Here is a 6,010-nt window from a genome sequence, read left to right on the forward strand (position 1 = left end):
GCTAGTTTTTTGTATTTTTAGTAGAGACGGGGTGTCACCGTGTTAGCCAGGATGGTCGCCATCTCCTGACCTCGTGATCCGCCCGTCTCGGCCTCCCAAAGAGCTGGGATGACAGGCGTGAGCCACCGCGCCCGGCCGGATTTTGGTTTTAAAAACCCGGGTACGAGGCCGTCAGACTCTGTTCCGCCGTTTCCGAAACCACCGTCTTGATTCATTGGTTCCTGCGGAGGCGGCGGACTCCGGCCGCCAGCAGAGGGCGCCCCTGCCCGGCGAAGACCGAGACCAGGCCCGACGCCTGCTCAGCGAGCCGAGAACCAGAGTTAATCCGGGCAGTGCGGGTATGTATGAACGCTATTTTCCTTTTATTTTTCAATGTTTTTAGGTAGTTACACAATAAGCACATATTACTTATATAAGAAAAAAGTTCTTTAAAAAACAATATTCATTCTTTACCTTCCTATCAAGTGGTACAGAAAATTATACGGTATATATTTGCCATGTGGCAAAACATTACTTGTCGGATCATCTCAGTGGAAGGAATATGGTTCTTCTTTGTGTTAGTCTTTCAACTCCCCTGTGGGTTTGAATGTTTTCATAACAAAAACTTGAAAAACAGAATATAAAATTGAAAAAAAAAGGTTTGGAAGGAAAAAATATTCCCATCCTTTAATTCAAGAACGTCCGCGTAAATACCAGAACCAGTCTCCTAGATGAGACTTCCTCACCCTCGGGTGTTGATGAGTAAATGTTTTAAAATTCTATTCTCAAAATATTTGTTCAAACATTCCATTCTGGTCACATAAAATCTTCCACCGTTTCAAGGACAGAACACAGTATCCGAGAGTTCTGGTTTCTACTGTTGTTCCCACAGAACTCAGCAGCTTAAAATACTCATTTCACATTGCCCACCATTTGTGAGTCAGAAATTCAGGCAGCCCTCGGCTGGGCAGTAGTTGCTTGGGGTGTCCCATGTGGTGGTGTTAGATGCTGGCCGGGGACGTCCTCAGCCCCTGTGGGCGACGGTAGCTGTGGGCCACTCCCCAGGCCTCTCCAGCAAGGAGCTCAGAGTAGCCAGATGTCTCCCATGAGCTCCCTGGAGCTCAAGGCCCCAGGTGTGCCTGTTCTAGCAAGAATCAGGAAGAGGCCGTCTCCTGTCATGACCTAACCTAGGAGCCACACAGCCCCATTCCGCTGCCAGCATCCTGCAGGCCCCTCCTCAGGGAAGGCCCTCGGTGAAGGGTGAGGCCTGATCGCCACTCACCTACTCCTAATCCTGAAAGGTTTTGCCCTTTTCCCAAATAAAAACTTTGACAGTATTTCCAAAGGAGGCTTTTGACAGACTTGCCACATTGTCCGTGCAGGGAAGGTTGCCTGTCTCTAGCCATCTTCCTCTTCTTACAGCTGTGCTGAGATGTTTTGACTAGATGCAGGGCTGCTGCACTGAGGGTGCAACCCACCTCCTGCAGGGAAGGCAGCTAGACCACATTGCAGTGAGTGGAACGTGAGCGAAGGCCGTCTGCAGACTGCTTTTATTCTATAAAGAATGAGGATTGCGCCGGGCGCGGTGGCTCACCTGTAATCCCAGCACTTTGGGAGGCTGAGGCAGGTGGATCACAAGGTCAGCAGATCGAGACCATCCTGGCTAACACAGTGAAACCACGTCTCTACTAAAAAATACGAAAAACAGGCTGGGCGTGGTGGCTCACGCCTGTAATCCCAGCATTTTGGGAGGCCGAGGTGGGCGGATCACGAGGTCAGGAGATCCAGACCATCCTGGCTAATACGGTGAAACCCCGTCTCTACTAAAAATACAAAAAATTAGCCGGGCGTGGTGGTAGGCGCCCGTAGTCCCAGCTACTCGGGAGGCTGAGGCAGGAGAATGGCATGAATGCGGGAGGCAGCACTTGCAGTGAGCTAAGATCGTGCCACTGCACTCCAGCCTGGGTGACAGAGTGAGACTCCGTGTCAAAAAAAAAAAAAAGAATGAGGCTTGCCCCCCCTTCCCCTCTCCTGTTCCCTGGTGGCTGAACCAGGAAGGGTGTAGCGGGGTTGTGTGTGGCCTTCAGGAATTTCAGTTTTCATTCATGACTCAGAAGGCTCAGCCCCCTGGCACGGGACAGGTTTCTCAAACAACCCACTAGGGTTAGGGGCCTGCAGGTTTGATTCTGTCCCTCTCCAGGTCAGGGTTCCTAATGCAGTCCCCTAAAGGTCTCCATCACCCTGCCTTCTCCAAATCCCTGGTCACTGTCACAGGCTTGGTCTTCCAGGCACCGTGTATGGTGGTGGTCCCTGTAGTTGCCCATACAATCACTCCCTTTTTCCTTAGTAACAGGAATCTTAATTTGATTCAGCTTCAGAAATACTGTTTCCAGCCTCTTTTTGCTGACAGGGGTGCCTGTGTGTTCCGGTTCCACCCAGGGAGTTTTGACCCAGCACTCCGTGAGCTTCCAGGAGAGGGGGAGGCAGCTGCCATCCACCCTTTACCTTCTTCCTTCCTCCTCCTTCCTACGTAAAACGTGTGCTGGCTGGAGCTCCCGCAGCCAAGAAATGACACCTGGTATGGACGCCTCGTGCTAAGAAGAATGAGACTGAGACCTAAGAAGGAATCTGGGCCCTGATGGTGGGGGAACCCCCACGCCAGCCCTGCACCACCGACCTCTCATCTCCATCAGGCGCTGGGATCCTGCTTCCTGCTCTGTGACTGAATCTATTCTGACACACTGTCTTCCAGTTCTGGTATAAAGAGTCAGACTTCACGTTAGCCAAGGGAGGCAGTGGGGGAAAGCAACAGCCTTGGCACTACCCGGCCCCCTTTCTGTCAACTGCCCCCGCTCTGCTCACTCCAGACACATGTGGGGGGGATTAAGTGTCGAGGGAGCCAAGGTGAACAGCAGGAAAAGGAAAGCAGTGGAGACAGAGCTTTCCACCAGACTTTGCTCACAATGCAGCCACACAGATTAATCCCACAGCTACCACAGAAGGTTGTGTTACCCCCGCCTCACAGGAAGAGCTCTGGCAGGAAGAACAGCTGGACCCAAGTCAGACACGCAGGTCATGGGCCCAGAGCAGGGCCGGCCCAGTCCTACCGCACTCTATGACATCGGCCACCAGGCTGGTCTCCAGGAAATATGGCCCCTGGCGTCTACTTCCTAGTGTCAATTCCCTGTGAATTGCCAGGGGCCAGAATGTGGGTAGGTGGGAGAACAGATGGAGGTTGAAAGACCTCTGGTGGCAAAACACTGACCTCTACAGAAGTCTCATCAGGGAGCCTGAAATCCCGTGTTATTTCAGAAAGAGGGCAAGCTTCTGTTATATAAATCCATATGTTATGTAAAGTTATATAAAGCTAGACAAATATGTACATAACGCTATGGGTTTTGGTGGTAAATGTTTTATCTATGCACATTACGTGTAAATGTGAGGAAGACGTGTGGTAGGATACACCACCCACGCGTAAACACATAGGAGGGAGCGTGTGCAGTCTGTTTTGATTATCTAAAATGAACATGTAATATAAAAAACCAGTAGCTGGTATTTTTAAAGGGGTGCTCTGTATCTAACCCTCTAAATGCCCCCCACCTCTCACCCTCTTGGCTTGCCCTGAGGGCTTTGTCTCAGTTTCCCCTGCCCCACAGCCTTGGCAGGGTTCTGATGCAGGGCCCAGTGAAGGCTCAGGAGAGCCTTGGCCAGACTCCATCAGACATTTGTCTACACTGGGGGTGACTCAAATCTACACAAATGAGATCTCATCAGTGACCCAGGTAAGAGGATTGCAAAGGCCAAGAGGCTTGAGGAGGGAAGGCTGCCGGGAAGGCAGTGTGTCCTGGAGACAGAGCGAGCAGGAACCTGCAGCGACAGCAGGAGTGGCAGGAGGTGGTCACAGCTGGAGGCAGAAGCAGGAATGCAGCAGCAGCAGCAGCCAGGCGAAAGAGCTCTGTAAACCTGCAGACTGGAGGCTGGCTGAACTCTACAGCACTGAGTAACAGAGCTTTTCCATCTGGCATTTCCACTTGCGTTGGTACCCACAGGCGCTTCGGGGTCTGGAGGCAGCCGCCATGCAAACATGCACACCACCTGAGCAAGCCTTGACGGGGGAATACCAGGAGACCCCTCAAGGTCTCCTTCCTTCGGGAGCCTGAGATCCAGTCTGTCTTGTAAGGGTGTCCTCTGGCCCCGCAGGCCCCAAGCTCTACTCCTCCCGCATCTCTCCCGGACCTCCCCGAGCCACCCAGCCCCCTCACCACCCTCACAGGAGACCACCGGTGCCTGGCCTGAGAATCCAAGTGCAGCTGGGGAATGGCCTGGAAGAGGCGGTAAAGGCTGGAATGGAACAGTCCAGCATCACACAGTGGCTAACAGCAGAGTTCATTCCAATCCGGCTCTCCCACAACCCTCTGTGTGACCTTGGGCAAGTTAACCTCTGTGTGCCTGCTTCCTCACCGGTCAAACAAGAGCAGAACAGTACTCACCACCGAGGCTTGCTCTGAGGATTAAGTAAGTTCCTATTTATCATGGAGTACTCAGAACAATGCACTTGGTTAGCTGCATGAAATGCTAAGGACATGGAGCCTGGCAGCCAAACTCCTCCTGGCTCCACTGGGAAGGGTGCAGTGCAGCTATCTCCTGGTCTACTCCACATCTGCAAAGCACAGATAACGACCATCTCCCCTTATTTAACAAAAAAGTAGGGCTAAATAACCCATCTAAGCAACAGGGGAAGGCAAAACCCACTCCACACACAAATCTCAAGGGTTAAAATAAAATGGATGTCTGACACTGGTTTCTGAGCCCAGATGGGAGGTCAGAGCTGCTCCCAAGGCCACGGCCTCGACACAGCTCCCCAGATGCCTCTGCCACCATGTGGTGTGGAGCTCCAAAGTAGTTTCTGCCAAGAACATTGCTAGCCCGGGGCATTTGTTTTTGTTTGGTTTGGTTTGGTTTTTTTGGAGACGGAGTTTTGCTCTTCCCGCCCAGGCTGGAGTGCAGTGGCGCAATCTCAGCTCACTGCAACCTCCCCCTCCTGGGTTCAGGTGATTCTCCTGCCTCGGCCTCCTGCAGCTGGGATTACAGGTGCCTGCCACCACGCCCGGCTAATTTTTGTATTTTTAGTAGAGATGGGGTTTCACCATGTTAGCCAGGCTGGTCTCAAACTCCTGAATTTAGGTGACCCACCCACCTCGGCCTCCCAAAGTATTGCAATTACAGGCGTGAGCCACCGCGCCCAGCCTAGCCCTGAGTTTTCAAACCCACTCAGGAAATCAGGAAACCAAGTTCGTGGTCACAAAAAGCGTTTTGCTTTTTGTTTTTCTGAGACGGAGTCTTGCTCTGTCGCCCAGGCTGGAGTGCAGTGGTATGATCTCGGATCACCGCAACCTCTGCCTCCCGGGTTCAAGTGATTCTCCAGCCTCAGCCTCCTAAGTAGCTGGGATTACAGGCATTCGCCATCACGCCCAGCAAATTTTTGTATTTTTAGTAAAGTATTTTTAGGTTTCACCATGTTGGCCAGAATGGTCCTGAGCTCCTGACTTCGTGATCCATCCACCTCAGCCTCCCAAAGTGCTGGGATTAGAGCCACTGCGCCTGGCCGTGTTTTGTTCTTTTAAATGAATTAGTGGAGAACAGAAACTCTCAGAATGTTGCATGTGATATGCATAGGTAACAGTTTTGTCTGTGTATGTGTTCTGGGTGTTAGCAAAACAGGCACTCTCACCAGGGTTGTGTTTGGGAGTCCAAGCGCCACTGTGAGGCCAACCCTGGTATCAGCTGTGCACCCTGAGGCTCGCCAGCAGGTGATAAAGGGCACTCAGTAAGCACTGCCTGGGTCAGCAGAGGGCACCGGGCACAAAGCACCTCTCAGGGACCACCCTCATCGGAGGAGCTGGTTCTTCCCCAGACCAGGCCTGCCCAGCCAGCAGGAGGCAGAAGCAGGAGACACTCACCAGCTTTCCTGCTGCGGCCTCCTGGCTCTACAGGATGATCAGCAGGAGCACGGCTTGGGGGTCCTCTCTAC

The 6,010-nt window shown here is 52.4% G+C and overlaps 1 long non-coding RNA gene across 1 annotated transcript; it reads left to right on the forward strand.

The window, feature by feature from the left end:
• The first annotated feature begins 278 nt into the window (after nt 1-278).
• Nucleotides 279-3,366, forward strand: LOC141407114 (uncharacterized). Its single transcript, XR_012414477.1, has 2 exons — nt 279-338; nt 2,390-3,366. It is a non-coding gene; the product is annotated as an uncharacterized lncRNA (long non-coding RNA).
• The last annotated feature ends 2,644 nt before the right edge of the window (nt 3,367-6,010 follow it).

Source organism: Macaca fascicularis, chromosome 6, assembly GCF_037993035.2.
Source record: "Macaca fascicularis isolate 582-1 chromosome 6, T2T-MFA8v1.1".
Taxonomy (NCBI): domain Eukaryota; kingdom Metazoa; phylum Chordata; class Mammalia; order Primates; family Cercopithecidae; genus Macaca; species Macaca fascicularis.